At 55.9% G+C, this 16,773-nt stretch overlaps 1 protein-coding gene across 3 annotated transcripts in view; it reads right to left on the bottom strand.

Annotated features, from left to right (window-relative positions):
* TMEM104 (transmembrane protein 104) overlaps positions 1-16,773 on the bottom strand; it is a 59,580-nt gene that overhangs the window by 19,561 nt on the left and 23,246 nt on the right. The gene's annotated exons all lie outside the window — the stretch shown is intronic.

Genomic DNA, 16,773 nt, shown 5'->3' with positions numbered 1-16,773 from the left:
GCTTCCAGGGCAAATCTCTCAGAGGCACGTCCTGGACCAAGAAGAGAACGGGCCACAGCCAGGAAAACTGGGAGATGAGTGTGGGGCTCAGTTCTCTTTCCCTTTGGAGAACAGGGAAAAGAAATTAAGAAAAAAAAGAAATCAAGCTCTGTCTTAGAAAACCAGTCTGGGGGAAATCTGAACCCTCTGTGCAAAAGAAAATGGGGGTAAAACCTGGCACAGCAGAGCTGGGCTGGGGGCTGAGGGAAGGTTAGGATTTCCTGCCAAATTGGATGCTCGGGGAGCAGAGAATTAAAAGCTGCTGGTTGGAGTTATGATGATGGGACCATTTCCAATCTGCCACTTCGGAAGCAGCAGAGGCATCAGACCTTATTAACATTTACACTGCGCCATTTTATCACGTTAATGCTAATGACACTCGCCAGAGGTGCGGCAGGCGGCAGAGGCCCGAATGTGGGGAGCAGGGCCTGCTTTGGGGAGTCAGGCTCTGGCCCTGTGATCTGGGTGAAGATATCACAGCTGCTCAGCCTGGCGGCCAGTCCCCGGCTCCCTGGCTCCCCCGTGACAGGGTGACAGGCAGGCGGGCGCTGGCGGAAGGGGGGCTGTGCCCGTCCCTCCCCCACCCCCAACCCCAAGGAGAGCAGGATGTGGGAGAAACTGTGACCTCTTATCCAAGTCCATTATCACTGTGAGAATGAATGACACCAAAGACTAAAGTAGTGCTTAAGGAGAAGGCTCTAATTAGCTGGGGAACAAGGCCTCCAGGAGGGCTCCAGGGCTGGGAGACTTCTGGAAAGGGCTTTCTGCTGGGGGCCTGCAGCCAGCTCTGCTTCTGTCAGGAGGAGGCGAAGCATTGCCATTAGGCTAGGGGTGCTGGGGGGGAGGAGCAGAGAGGGGGGAACACGGCGGGGTGGGGGGCGGCGTCCCCTGCAGGCCAGGACTCAGTGAGGCAGAATCACCAGCCCCGCAGAGCAAGCCGGCTTTTGCAGCAGCATCAGCCCGGCGTTTTGGAAAATAACCACTTTAGGGAAACTTCAACAGAATTTCTTTTTTGAAGGCTGAGAGGGAGAGTCTTGAGGAATTATCGACAAAGCCACTTGCCACAAATGTCTCCAAATAACCGTGACCTGCCCCAAACTGGACTCCTGGCACATCCAGGCAGGCGTGGGCACTCCACCTCTGACCTGTGATGCCCACTGGACACGCTGGATGTTTTCTCAGGGTGCCGGCGGCGGGGGGGGGGGGGGGGGGGGCGCTACGTGGGAGGCCAGATCTCATCTTTGAAGCCTAAGGAATGGCTTTTAGAGGGCTCTGCTACGTAAAGCCGGGGGGCGGGGCAGTGCAGGAGAACCAGCCCCCACGACGATGACGACGGGCAGGGAATCTTGCTACTGCAGCCTGCACAGGTCCCTCCCCAGATGCTAGAGCCCCCTCCCTGGCAGCTGTCTACCACCATCCACTTTCTGCATGAGGACAAGGTTTAACAACACCCTGCAGGGTGGGATCCCAGCCCACCTGAGAGCTTCCCTCTAGTTAAACACATTAAGCAGACAGCCACATCCCAAAAAGGTCGAGTAGGAAGTGTGTGCGAGGTGCCATCTGCGTGATGGGGAACGGGAGTCTAGACGGGCGCGGAATGAGGGTCCACACCTGCCTGGCACTCCCACATCCGGTCCTAGGGACCGCAGTGGGGACTGGCAGCGAGGGTTTCTTCTGGAAGACCCGGTCAACAGCTGTGACACCCACGGCAGGGACAGCGGCTGGGATGTGGTTTCCTCCAGCGCTCAGGAGCACAGACTGACGGCGTCGCTCGGGAAGCACAGGGCAAAAGCGCACGGACCGCCACACAGCAGCCCTCGAGTGGCGGCGAGCTCACGCATCGGGTGGGGCCCAGACGAGACACACAGCACAGGCTGGGCTAATTAAGGAACAGGTGTCCTCTGCAAATTAGTTAGAGCCAGACTCGGCGCCCGCAGGGGCCGGCATCCAGAGCCGGAAAGGACACCGCCGTGAGGCTGCCCGGTCTATGGGAAGAAAGGGGGCGTGGGAGGAGAAACAGCCCCCGTGTTCCCATGGTCTAGCGGGGACAGAGTTCATCTCTGAATGCTGAACGGCCAAGCGTGGCACCTTCTGTTCTCCCTTTCCTTTTTCAAAAAGAAGAGATAAAAAGCCAAAAGACAGCCTATCCTCTTGGGTCTTCTCGTCTAGCCCACATGACATTATGAATTAGCTGGCTCCTGAGCAAGTGTCCAACCCCCAAATGCCATTGATCAGTTCAAACTCAGACTCTGTTCAAGGACTCTCCGAGCCCGACTCATCACAGGAGGCAGAGACACCAACTGCTGCAGACAGATGCGTTTTGTAAAAAGAAAAAATAAAGAACCATTCTCTGGTTTCTAACTAAATCTTCAAACTGGCCACTGGGAAAAAAGTGGTCTGAGACAGACCTGAGAGGGTGCAATGGGGGCCGCTCGGGTCTCTTCTTGGGTCGGTGAGTTTAAATGTGCACCTAAGGCCCCAGGGCAACCTTGACAGTCTTGATGGACGCAAGGCAGTTCACGCAGCTAATGAAGCCCCAGCAATGTTTGGGCGTGGCTCTTCCAGTGTCCTTGTGGCACTCCAAAGGTAACACGGCTGCCTCCCTTCTGTGTCCTCCATACAGGTTAAGCACATCCAGTTGTGCCAGCTCCAAACTTCCAACAACCCTCACTCCTTCCTTACTCTGTGCTAGTGCCTCGTGACTACTGTAATTTGGTGGCTTAAAACCACAGAAATGTATTTGTCACCATCCTGGAGGGGAAGCGGAGCATACAGCATGGGCCCCTGACCTTGTGTGGGTGGGGCTGTGGTGGGGACACCCAGGTGAACGTCACAGACAAAATGATACCTAAAGTAAGAGGAATCAGGTAGGCAAAGGGCTGGGGAGAGTTCAGGACGATCCCTCGGGGAATCTGCCCCATCCTTCTGACCCTGTCCTCTCCCTCCTGGGCCCAGAGCCAGCTGGTGCCAGTGTCATCTCCCACACTCAGCCCCAGCCACACCTGCGTCTTTCTTGTGCAATTCTCAAGGGCTTGTCATTTTGGAGATGACAAAGTCCAGTGGCCCATGATCTGGCTCCAGCCATCTTTTTCAACCTTGTCTCTGAAGACACTGCCCCCAGAACCTATTAGCCAGCAGTCCCAGGCTGCACTGCGAGTCTCTGATGTGCCCAGAGCCTCCAGCCATCGGGCCTTTGCTCCACGGGCAAGCTCCACTCCTGCTGGCCAAAGTTCTACTCCTGGTCCCAGTCCAAAGTCCACTCCTGCTCCCAGATGTTGTCTTCTGCTTCCCCTCCCTGGAATCAGCCATGCCTCCTCCCTCAGGGGTCCTCTCTGGCTCCACCAGGGTAGCAGCTGCCGCTCCTGCACATCCACGTTCCCACAGTGCTGGGCACGGTGCCCCCCATGGGAGGGCTGACCCGACTGTGCACACCCCAGAGGACCGGGCTGGCAGGAGGCGGCACCTTTCCTCCAGAAATGAGACCCAAGGACCAGGGAATAGAGACCCAGCCCTCGGCCTGCCAGAGGCGGGAAGGGAATCCCCTCCTTAAAACCAGTCTGAGGGACGTGGGAAAGGCTGGTGTGGGCTGCACTTGGGGATTCCCAGCACAGGACGGTGGCTCTGCTGAGACCCCGAAGCCCAGATGCTCATGCCCGCACGAGCTGGCTGGCGTCCGGGAACTGAAGGCTACCCGCTACCTCAGGCCGCCACCTTCCTGCTGGGAGTGGTTCGGAGCTATCTGAGCAGCTAGGCCTCAGCCACGGAATGGGAGAAAACACCCGCCACTCAAGACAGCGGGTCTTTGCCTCAGAAACCCTTGAGTCGGAGTGGCCGAGGCTGAGCCACACTCACCACCTGCCTCCGCCGTCTTGAGTTCTTCTAACTCCACAACCCACTCACAGAGGAAAGGCTCCTCTGACACAACTCCACCTTGTTTTGCCCACAGAACGCGCCCAGGACTGGCTGCAGGTCATGTCCTTCGCCAAGTGTATGGGACGGGGAGGCAGGAGTGGGTGTGTTGGTGCAGGAGCACAAAAGCACGGCAGCCTGATTGCCATCTTCCCGGGCCCAAATCCCCTGCAGGGTTAGCTGGTCAGGGAAACCACGTGGATGTTGGAAGCTGCTGCTGGTTCCACTCAAAAGCCCGTTCCTGCATCTGTTTGCCGTGTTCTGTCCCGTCAACCGCTGCCTCATGTCCGCGCTGCCCTGTAAGACGTCACTCCCTGATGCCACAGGTTCGTGGCGCTTTGCAAAGTGTGCTCGCACGTGGGGGCGCGGCGCCTGGGTGGCTCAGTTGGTTAAGCTTCAGACTTTGGCTCAGGTCATGATCTCGCGGTTCGTGAGTTCGAGCTCCAAGTTGGGCTCTCTTCTGTCAGCGCAGAGCCTGCTTCTGATCCTCTGTTCCTCTCTCTTTCTCTCCGCCCCCTCCCCTGCTTGCGTTCTCTCTCTCTCTCTCTCTGTCTCTCAAAAATAAACATTAAAAAAACAACAGCAAAAAACAAAGTGCTCACACGTGCGGTCTCGTGTCCTGTTCCCGGCCATCTGTGAGGTCACCAGGCAGGTGACGATGCCTCATTTTAGCGATGAGGGGGCTGAGGGACCAGGGAGGTGTGTGCAGACAGTATGAAAGTGGTGGGGGTGGGGGTGGGGGTGAGGAGCGGAAGTCTCCTGACCCTGTCCCCCCAACCGCTGCGATCCCTGCACGCCGCATCCTGTTGGGCTGTCTTTCTAGCATCTCCTATCCCCACATCACACTATTCAGCCTCATGCCTTTACCCTCGTGATTCCACCTGCTGGCACAGAACTCCCCTTTCCACCCCCCTCACTCCCATCACCTTCGAAGCTCTGCTGGGGGGCCAGTCTCCTCCACAAGTTCCTCCTCCCCGGGGCCCTTGCCTGGATTACCAAATGCACAGTCAGTACCACATTACCGAATTCTGGTAGGTTCTGAGTTGCTCCTTTCTCATGGGTTGATTTTGTGCACACATCGCCCCCACCCCCAGCAGAGTACCAGCACCATGATGGCAAGGACTGTGTCCCTGTTCGCCCCAATACCTAGGAAGGCTTGGCACATGTGAGATGCCCAGTGAGCATCTGCAGAATATGGTGAATTTGGAGGAGGCGGCGGCTGGTGGACAGGTGTTACCTTGCAGTGGAAGAAGAGGCAACCCCAGCCTTGCTGACTTGCCTCGTACCCTCCACCGGTCCCTCCTGCCACTGGCAGCATCTGAGCAGAGTGCACGGCGCACGGGCGGGCAAGTAACCTCCTCTGCCTGAGAGCGGTTTACGGTGTCAGGGAAAAAAAAAAAAAATTCTCTTCCCCAAAGAGCTGTGAAATCAACATACTCTGATTTAGGAAGAGCAAATTAAAACAGTGTTTGCTCTGAGAGTACCCACTGGTTTCAAAAGAGAAGGAGATTCAGCCCTAACAAGGAGAAAAGGCCCCTCTGAGAAGAGCCTGGGGCTCTCGGCTGCCCTCCGTCAGCCACACCTCCCTGGACCCCAGCAATGAAGGGGCTCGGATCCCAGGGGGCTGTGACCACTCTGTGAATCTGCCTGGCCCCTCAGAAGGGGTGACATCCGAGAAGAAACCTATGCCAGAAACCTAAAGGTCGTCGAGGAAACGACTCATTCCCTGCCCACCTCTGGGAGACTGCAGACTCAGAGTTGCCTGTCACAGATGGCTACTCACCAGTCCTTCTCTTACAAAACAAAATTAAAGCCCCACATCCTGTTTGCTGTCACTTCTTCTCCTGCTGGGAAGAGGCGCGGCGGACCGCAGCTTCTGATTGGAACTTAAACTTGGGTGAACTTCAACAGCACCCCTAGTCCAAGTCCACTTCACTCCCCTCCAAACAAGAGCAGGGGCGGGGGGTGGGGGGAGAGGGCGTGCTGTTCAGGGGGAAAGGGAAGACAGGAGAGAACAAGGTGCTGAAGCGACGGCCACCATACAGAACAAATGTCCTAAGAGCCTCTGAGCAAGTCCACGGGACAAAGATGGATGCACCAATTACCTCCTGTGACAAGGGGTGGGGAGGAAATCTAGCAGAGAAGCAGACAGCTGACTGTCAATCCAGCTGGGGAGGGCTCTGTCCCCCGACCTAGACATAAGCAAAGGGGCAGCATCCCGAGGGGACGAAGGCCAAATGGTCAAGGAAGCCAGCAGTTCCAGCGAAGCATGAAGGTGATGCTTCTGCGGTGTTCTCTGGCTCCTGGGGTCGAGAGGAAGCATGGAGCTGAGGGAGGTGGGGCAACCTAGCTGAGGCTCCTACAAATACGGACGAGGTGGCGGCCGGGAGACCTGCTAGATGGGCCAGTTCCCCGAGTGCCTGCAGGGTTATTTAGTTCCTTTAAAAGTGAGGGCCAACAATAGCCAAATTATGGAAAGAGCCTGAATGTCCATCAACTGACGAATGGATAAAGAAGACGTGGTTTATATATACAATGGAATGCTACTTGGCAGTGAGAAAGAGTGAAATCTGGCCACTTGCAGCAACGTGGATGGAACTGGAGGGTATTACGCTGAGTGACATAAGTCAGGCAGAGAAAGACAGTTACCATATGTTTTCAATCATATGTGGATCCTGAGAAAGAAACTTAACAGAGAACCATGGGGGAGGAGAAGGGGGAAAAAAGTTACAGAGAGGGAGGGAGGCAAACCATAAGAGACTTAAATACTGAGAACAAACTGAGGGTTAACGGGGGGTGGGGGAGAGGGGAAAGTGGGTGATGGGTATTGAGGAGGGCACTTGTTGGGATGAGCACTGGGGGTTGTATGGAAACCAGTCTGACAATAAATTATATTTAGTATAAAAAAAAAATGAGGTCTTTGGGGCTCATCTGCTTGTAGCTCCCACAGGGCAGTGAGATAGAGCTTCCACGAGGATTCAGGTATCAGCAGCTTCCTCTGCACTTCACCCATCAGCTCCCGGGGTTTGTTTCATTCATTTATTTAGAGAGGGGGAGGGATAGAGAGGGACGGAGGGAGGATGAGTGGGGGAGGGGCAGAGAGCGAGGTTGGGGGAGAGAGAATCCCAAGCAGGCTCTGCACTGTCAGTGTGGAGACTGATGCGGGGCTCAAACCCATGAACTGTGAGATCATGACCTGAGCCAAAACCAAGAGTCAGAGGCTCAACCGACTGAGCCACCCAGGGACCCCAAGCTCCCAGAGTTTCAACATAAAAGACTAGCTGATCCATCTGGAGCCTTTTTTGGTCTAGCATTTGGGGTAGGTGGGTGGGGGCTTGATTTCTCTGTTAGTGTAGCAGGAGTGACAAGTAACAAGTCTTGAAGGGGAATGGTGACATACTGCCTGTTCTGCCCTCAACACGCAGGGCTGACCAGGGGTGTGGTGTTGGCATGAGCAGGGCTCAGGACTGCTGGCTCAGGCAAAGGCAGGGCCACGCTGGGGGCACAGCGGAGCTCTGGACTTATCCCGGAGGCTATCTCTAATGATAAAAGAAATGAACGCCCAGCTGCAGGGCCGTCTTCGTTCCAGGGTGCTAGGGGTTAAGAGTTAATTGGGGTTAATGAGAACACAGCATGAACCCATCCCTAAACGGGAAGTGAACTTTCCAGGCGTCCTTGAAGTGCATGAAGAAATGTTCAAGGATTCTATTTTTATTTCTCAAGTGGCTGTGAACATTTTGGTTTGGGAGTTTTTATTTTCTCAACTTGAATGACAATGTCTGGAGATTTATCCGCAAAAAGGAGGGGAGCCTGGAGTCAGCGAGGGACCGCCAGGGGGGACCACATGTTTCAGGGCCACGTGCGCAGGGCAGGTGTTTGCATCCTGACACTGCCCTGGCTAACCTTGAGACCCTGGAGCGTTAATGAACTTCTCAAAGCACATCACGTGTGCACAGGTGTTCAACAAACATCAGCACTGGCCATCTGACCCCAAGAGTATCGGCACCCAACCGTGTTATTGCACCCACGCTTATCAGTCCACCAGACACCCCAGGTGGGGGACTGCAAACAGAGCCCAAGTGAGGACCTCCAGCCAAAGAACGTCAGGTCACTACTACTCCTGTGCCTGAGTTTAGTAATGGTCCAAATCCTCTGTGGGGGAGTTCAAGTTCTTCCGAACCAGACAGAAAGGATCAGCCATCACGCAGAGGACGGAGAGCGCCTGACAACAGGCAGAGGCCCCGGTGGTCAAGCCCAGGGAACCATTATCACAGCTCACTTGCCAAAACCCTGCAATGAGACGCACCATCTAGAGGAGGGCGTCTGGGTTCCACAGAAGGATCAGTGTTTTCACGTGAAACTCCGAGCGGCCACTTTCCGAAGGCCCAGCTCCGCGAGGGGCTGGCCCAGAGCAGCACCTGTGGAGCCTCGCTGTGGGAGAGGGCTCTGCCGGGACAGGCTGCTGCATTTCAGACACCAGCCCAACCACAATGGGGATGCGGCCAACCTTCGCCCAACCATTACTCGGTGGAGAACGAGTCATAGAGCCAGCTGGAGGCCGGATGCCTCTTTCAGCACACCTGGCCACCCACACCACAGATGCGCGTCGGCCCAACGCCCCCCCAGAATGTGCTGCATCTTACTGTCCCTGCGCCACCCCACCCTCCCAAACCCTCACCTAGAAGGGATCGAGAGATTGCAGACTCAGGTAATGCCTGAAAATAAAAATGGAGAGCTGACGCCCAAGGACTCTAAAACAGTGTGTGTTCCTAGAGCACACGCTCTTCTCCGGCTATCACCTCACGACACCCTGCAGCAGAAAACCAAGTCCACTCCCATCAAACAAGTCAGCCCCACTCAGAATGAGTGAGTGTGGAGACACGCAATACCCGCAAAAGTCAAGTGTGTACTTGCTGGAAGATGCCGGGCCCCAAGCAAAGGCAATAACGGGCCCAAAGGTAAAGACTCTTCAGGGCGTCCTCACGCGGCCCCTGAGCTACAGGACAGAGGCAAGTAACCAAACCGACACCGCAGCCGATCAGACCAGGATCAGGAGGAAAGCCTTGTCCCTCTGCTGGTCAACTGAGAAGACGGGGAGACTCTGGGGCACCTTCCCCGCAGAGCAGGAGGCTGGCCAGTGAGGTCACACCTGAACAACTTTTGCTGAAATACTGGGGAAACAGGATTTGTCTCGATATGGGGGTGGGGGGTTGGGAGAATGACTTCCAGGAGAAACCATGGATGGGGGCACTGCTCCCAAGGCTGCACACGCAGACAGCTCCAGCTGTCACAAGCCCAGCATGCCCCCTCCCAGAGGCATGCTGGGGCCGGCACGGAAGAGAACAGAGGAGAAGCTCCGGACTGAGAGCTCAGGGAATGGCTTGCTGGGGGCCAGCAGGAGAGTGACAGCCACAACACAGGCTGCAGAGGACGAGCGCTCCGGGACAGGACCTTCCACGCCAGCTCTGAGGGCGGGCACACAGGGCTGTCCCCAGCACCCCTGGACCACCCCTGGCCAACACCTGAGGAGCCTGGGTGACGCTGTTCCCTGGGTTCCCAGCACCCAGGGACAGCCAGGGTGCTCACAAGGCACTTCCTGCTCCGGGTTAGTCCCCAAACACACCAAGTGAAAAGCCGCCTGTGACTGACAGTTGAAAGCATTTCCACATCCCCTGCTCCAAATCTTTGGCTTTTTTCTCAAAGCAACTGGAAATAAGGCAGATGCAGAAAAGGACCCAGATAACGTCCTTCTCTGAACCCTCTGCCCTAAACAGCCCCTGCCCTGCTTCGATGAAATAGAAATTCTTAGTTAGGGACCTGAGGTCTGTAACCTGCGTTTACGGTTTTCCCTCTGGGAGGCAAAAGAAAGAAAGAGAGGGAAAAAAAACCGCATCTCCTCCTGAACCCATAGATGGCAAAAAACAAGTATCAGGAAACTCATTCCAAGTTTCAATCGTCAAGCAGCATGATGTCTCACTGAGGAGCCTGGCTGCTGAACTCTGTGCTAAAGACGTGTGGTTCAAAGAGCTACCTGGGAGAGAAAGGTCACGACCCATGGCAGGGCTCCCTCAGTACCGGGAGGCCTGGCTGTGCACCCCCCGGGAAACGACTCACGTGCTGTGACCGCCACTGGACGGTCATCTTTCTAGAAGGCATGCCGTGGCTCTCAGGCATCTGTCTCCACCACTGCGTCGTGATCCTCTGCCCCGGCCTCTGGAATTGGGACAAGCCCCACATACCTGGTCAGGTGTCCCCTGCCTCGGCCCAAGCCCCTCATTGGGAGATGGTCGGGAACCGGGTTTGGAGGGGACGCTGTTGGCAGGGGGAACGGCTGTGACCACAGAAAGGCTGCTCTCACACTGGAGCCTTTGGATATGTCCTGGGAGGCTGACCCGTCACCCAGAGAAGGCTTTTCCTTGAAGGTGAGAGAACTGCCACCACTGAACACATCCTGGGTGCTCACACAACAACAGCTTCCATCGAAGACCTCCTCCTGACCCCGACACCCTGTGAACTGGTTACTGGCTCCCCTCCAGAAGACTGAGGAAAAGGGGGGCAAAACAGCTTGTCTAGACCTCACAACAACGATCAGATCAGAACTTAGGCTGTGTGTACTCAAGGCCGGTCCCCTTTTTTAGGACACTTACTGCCTCCCCTGATTATACCCTAGAGAAAGTCTCTCCACACCCCCCCCCCCGCCCCTGCAAAGCTGCCTCCTGGGTGGGGGGTGGGGAGAGGGCCGGTCCGGTCCAGTGGGGTCAGCCTGGCACGGCCGCTGCTCGCCTCAGCCCCGCTGGAGGACAGGCCTGCATGCCTGTGCTGTCTCTTCCTCAGCTCAGAAGCCAGATGGTGCCTGGGGGTGGGCAGAGTTCCAAGGATTTGGTGCCAGAACTGCAACCCTTGTGGTTTGGGGGGAGGAAAGATAAATATTGTGGAAAACCCACACAGTCACTCACTTAATGATCATACACCATCCGGGCGTATTAAGGGCAGCGTGGCTTCTCACGAGCACGAGAGAGATGGGTCCGCACCCACCTGCCCAGGTGAGAAGATGGAGAGGCCTGACCTCGGACTGGGAGGGCTTTAAGGACAGTGATGACAAGGAGGCAGGTGGGACAGAGGGGGTGCGGGAGGAAGGCTGGGGGCTCTGCCTAGAGAAACAGACCTGCCTCTGGAGCTGGCACCGTCCCAACACTTCACTGCTTGCATTTCAGGCGCCAAAGAGGAGGTGGCGGTGATGGGTGAGCCACCCTAGACCTCCTGGCATGTGGACAGCTCCTGATTGTCCCCCTCTGCCTTCAGTCCCCAAAGACAGGGTGCCTCTAAGGCCACGCTGAGGGGTCGCTTTGTCCTGGCAGCGAGGCACAGAAGCTGACCCGCGCCTTTGGGAAAGGAGAAGCCCGCTGGGTGTGGAATTTCTGGCGGGAGTGGTGGCTGCCAGCCGTGATGAGCCACGGGCATCAGTAGCCCCAAGGGCTTATGGAGGGACTAGGCCAGTGCTGGCCACAGACCCAGCAGTGGCCCCACGCACCGGAGTGCTCTCGCTCATTCAAATGTTCACAGAGCAACTGCCCTCTGTGAGGCCCATGCTGGCTCCAGACGTGTGGCTCGAGCACAGCCCTGACCTCGAGATGCTTACAGTGAGACCCAGTACCTGAATACACACAAAAGTCCAATTATTGCCACGGCAGCGGTTTGGGGGGTGGGGAGAGTGATGGCCACATGACGTCAAAGGAGACACTGGAGTGCAGCTTCCAAAGAATAAGTGCTTGTCAGACTCTGAAGCAAGGGAAAGGCACGTGATGGGCATGGAGTCATGTAAGCACCCAGCGTCTCTGGAGGACAATGGCCGGTGAGTGTGGGGCAGAGGTGAGAGAGAAGGTTCCAGAAGGAGAATGGAGCAGACCACATCACGTAAAGGAGTGTAAATGTTGCCTTGTGGAGAGGAACTCTGAACAGGCTTTAGGCTGGGAAAGGACAGCCACGTCTACCTGCAACTAACATTAGGAGAATAAAACAACAGAAAAGCCTTGGGGCAATCCTCGTGCCTAGAGGTGGCCGGGCCAGCACTGCGGGGCTGGGGCTGGGGCTCAGCACTGCCTCCTGCGCCCCAGCTCCAGCCTCCCCTGAGCGCCCCGGGGAAGACTCTTCTCTGTCCTAATGGGACAAGGCTTAAAAGGGACTGTACTCACTTGAACTGTAAGTTCTGGGGGCAGAAGACAGAAGGCACAGCAGGGATATCCTGGCCAGTGGGCCACGGCGCTAAATGGGTAACAGTGCCACCTAGGCCCTTCTGGTGAGCCTCTCGGGAGCCAGCGTGAGTGAGCAGATGCCAAGATGTTAACTTCTCCTTCACTGCAGGCTTGGTTTACCGGTTGTCACTTTTTAGCCACTTGAAATCTCTCCACGGAGATTCAAGACCTGCTCTGGGTCTCGGTATGTTTACGCTGGATGTCAGGGAAGGGGAGATGACGGGTCTACGGCACTACTTCCCCCAGGGCTGTGCTCTGCCTCACGTGTGAGAAAGCCGGAGAAACGTGTCTGGCTTGGCCACGTGACCCAGGGCCTGGAAAGAGCTGTCAGGGCCAGGCTGGGGGTCAACTGGTCCTAACAGCAAGAGGACTCGAGGGGAACAGGTGGACTCTGTGGCGAGTGACAGAGATGGGAGTCTCTCTCTTTTTGGAGAAAAGTACCCACACCCCCAACCACCTGATTCTGTTGGGAGTTAAGCTGACTTTCACTGGCTGGTACATGCACCTCGTGGACGTTAGAGCTGAGCTAACGCAGAGCTGTTAGCGCCTCTAGTAATGAATGAGCTGGAACCCGACTGCTTTGGGTGTCCCTGTCCTGAGGACATGAGGAGGCTGAGCCATTGCCCTCTGCCACCTCAACTGCCTGGCGTTCGTGTGGCACTCGACGAGAGGCGCCAGGTGACGGCTGCGGGTGCTCCTGGCGCCTTCCCTTCCCCGTTCCACTCTTCCCACTTGTCTCAGTGTGGGAAGAGCGGATGGTGGTGGGAATGCTCCGTGCTGGAGCTGGAGGGGAGGGAGGGAAGGAAGTCAGGTGCCCAGAACATGGGAGCCCTGCAGAGAGGAGCACAGGCCAAGCTGGCTCCACCCCTTCTCTGCTGACGTCAGACCTCGAAATAGACAGATTAGGGAGCAGGATTCTTTGCCGACACTGAGTAACCTTGGAGGTGGGGAAGGAGGGGAGACAGGGCATCAAGCTGGCTAACAAGCTCTGTCCAATTGGGTATAAGAAATCACACTAACATCTCCAGCTTCCCCCCTAGTCGATGGTCAGAGTAAAGGCCTCTCCATGGGGTTGGCATGCTATGGGCTCTAAGAGGAAGCTGAGAGCACCATCCATAGGGATCCAGGGGAATCTGCTGGCCCCGGGATCAACAAAGAAGCCACTAGCAAAGGGATGCTGCTGGAGCCCTTTTCTCCCGGGGACACCCGGAGTCTAAAAACAGTCTGATCAGAGGGGTGATGCTGTTCCCTGTCTGCATGGAAGCGTGTGAGTCATCAACTCCAGTATGTCACTTGTGACATCAGGCTGGAGACCTGTGGACGTGTGGCCATAGTCTTTCCCTGGAAGAGGCAAGGCACATGAAGTCCCTGACCACTGCCTCCACTGCTGTAGCCTGGGTGACCACAGCAGGCCTCTCCCCAGGACACTGGGGGCTGGCAAGACCATTTACCATTGTGACAGGTCCTCTGCCAGTAGAATTTCTCAAAGGGGAGAATGCACAGACTTGTCTGCAGAACTGGTTGAAAATGCAGATTCCTGGGCCCTGTAGCCTTCGATCTGCTACATTCGGCCTGAGGCAGGACCCAGGAATGTGTATTTTTAACAAGTACCTGAAGTTGGTTCCTGGAACCAAACTTTGAGACAGAGTTCAGGCTCATGCTCCTGACCTGGGGGAGGGCACAGAGCTGGACAGTGTTCTTAGGGGCTCATGGGTGGAGCAAAGCCTCCCTACAGTGGTGGGGGGTGCACATCACAGACTGGCAGGGGCCTTTCAGTCCCCATCGGCATCCAGTACTTGGCCGGGCAGCGTCTTGCCTCCTCTTGTCAAGGTTTTCAGAGAACGTCTCAATCGGTAGCTAGATGAGGTTCTTCCTGTAGCCAAACTTACTGTGCCCTGCTGCGCTCTGTGACCCTTCCTTCCAGATTCACGCTCACCACGAAGCATCTGCTCAGCAACACGCTCGTCGGCACCTCCCTTTGCACTTGAAGGCTTATTAAAATGTACCTGGTCTGCTCTCAGCCAACCCATGAGACAGCCAGGGCTCATGCTAATTAATCAGATGTCATCATTAATATGCACCCTAATTGTTCAGCTCCCCTGATGCCCATCATGCCCGGGCCATAGGCATCTCTCTGCTGGCTGCAAACCCTCTGGGCTTCCTTGGCTCCTGCTTTTCTCTGCTGGGCTGCCCTACGGTCTGGAGAACGTGTCCACAGATACTTTTATTCTCGGCAGCTTGCGCGGCTAGCGCCGCTGGCTGGGATGCCGGCAACACAGAGGAGCGCGGTTATTACTTTAGAATGAGTGCTTTATTTAATTAAACAATTACTGGTGGGGCCCTGGGGCGCTATTTAGAAAGACACCAGATTCTGCTCACAACAGACACCCTGTAACAGAGAGTGAGCGTCACTCAGGGAGCAGGCACAGCCCCACGAGCCTCAGCAGGGCTGTCCCGAGTACCAGGGTTCTCTGTGCAACAAAAGCATCGGAGAGACACAGACACAGGACGGGAGGTAGAAACGGTTTGGCACGTACAGTTTCCAGTTTAGTTAGCACAAAATATTCAAGAACATTCCATCTTCCTCTGAAACCACTGGCGGGCTGCTGGGTTCTAGATGGCAGTTTTCTCCCTGTACTTCTGGGGGAAATGGGATGGAAAGGGGGCAGGAGGGGAGTGGGGGGTATGAAATCAACCAGGACGTTTCCTCAGAGAATACAAAGTCACTGTTAGTTCTTTGTCCAGAAAGGGAAGCAGAGGGGATGTGGAGCACGGAGGCGGCCTGGGCTGCAGTGTTTGGGGTCAGTCCGGAGCAGCTTGAGGGGAACGGATTAAAACACACGCAGGGGTCAGTGACAGGGTCGGCCCAGGACGCCTGCGGAGCGAGGAACCAGGTGTCCATTCTTGCTCATGCTACTCACAGAGAAGGTGCGCTCAAGCCCAAGCTCAGGCTGCCTGGGATCAGCGTGGAGTGTGGATAAAATGGTCCTGAAAAAGCACAGTGCAGAAGGTCCCCAGCGGGGATGAACACTCCCCATGGAGACCTATTTGGAAGTTTCCCAACCAAATTGGCCTGTGCAGGAGTGCAGGCTGTGGGTATACACTTATAAGCCCTGAGAAGCTTCCCAGCCTGTGTGTGTGTGTGTGTGTGTGCGCGCACAGCCCCAGCTCTCTCGTAGGTGGACTGCTCACATCCACCCCAACCCCACGTCTGCCTGCTTCCACAAGCACCGGGCTTTGGATTGCTGCACCTTTGCATGTTACCACGTGGATACTCCCTTTACAAGAGACAGGCTTCTAAAAGTTCTATTTCTAAATACTTAGTTTTCACAGAATGACATTTTATACACACTAGGAAAACCAAGTACTCAAGAGAAACCTGCAGCGAGTCCTTCTGTACAATAAGGAAGCACTTTGTAATAAATAATTCCCCCCCCCCCAGTTTGTTTTGGACTTTTGGATAGTGGGGTTTCTTAGGAGCTGAGTATGCGAGGGTGGGGTGGCCAGGTTATGGCACACAGGATGACTCCCCCCCCCACCCCATCCCAAAGCACCTCCCTGGTTGAACTGAGGATGGGGCAGGGTAGAAGGACAAGAATCCAGGCAAGTCAGTCTGACATCTGCCCATGTGCCCAGGAGTCAAAGCAGCTTGCTCTGGGCAAGCAGTGTTTGTAAGCACGTACTTGTGACTTCCCAGACAACAGATACAGGGGTAGAGACCTAGGACGCCCTAACAGGGGCAGAGAGACACGCAAACTGCCACTGTGACCTGGGGGGCCTGGGCAGTTCACCTGGCTCAGGAGCTAGGATGCAAGTTCCCTTCACCCAAGAGGACAGAGAACGCAGGACCCCTACCGATGGCAACGAGCAGCCTCTGAGGCTTGGGCAAGGGATGGTGGGGACCGTCCAGGAGTAGCTAGTCCCACCATCTTGTGATCCAAACCCCCATCACCTGGTATTTTTACGGGGAGCGCACAGGAGGCAGTGCTGGGCATTAGGTGTCATCCCCTCACCCGGAGTGTCACGCGCTGGCTGTGGCAGAGGCGGGACGTGGGGGGTGATGGATGGTTGGCTTAAAGCCAGCCGACAAAACCCACGTCCCTGAGAGCGCATTAAAGACAAAAACAACAATCCTCTCACTGAGCTGGGGGAGGAAGCTTGGGCCAAACACCCAAACGTGCTGGGGGTGGGGCAGGGGGCAGCGATCACCATGGTCTGGAGCCATGCTGGGCAGCGGCTGGGCAGGCACTGGGGATGGGCCGGAGGCTGCACCCAGGCAGCAGTGGCCGTGGGTGACAGGTGGGGTGCTGGGGGGCTCACAGGGTCCCTTGGCAGGAGTTTGAGAGACCCAGTAATGGGATGAGTGACAGCACAATCTGAATCTCATTTAGAAAGGGCTAGACTAGGGGGATGGAAAACACCAAAAAACAAGAGGCCATTCCCGGGATGAGATATAGAGACAGCTCCCTAGAAAAAAAAGAGAGAGAGAGAGAAAGAAAAAGACAGGCCTGTCCCTGTGTTATTGATTTCCTTGAAAAAGAGAGACAAGCTAATCCTTTAAAGTCAGTCGCTT

The sequence above is a fragment of the Felis catus genome, chromosome E1, assembly GCF_018350175.1.
Source record: "Felis catus isolate Fca126 chromosome E1, F.catus_Fca126_mat1.0, whole genome shotgun sequence".
Taxonomy (NCBI): Eukaryota; Metazoa; Chordata; class Mammalia; order Carnivora; family Felidae; genus Felis; species Felis catus.
Note: the sequence above shows the minus strand (reverse complement) of the source record. Positions and strands in the feature narration are given on the sequence as shown.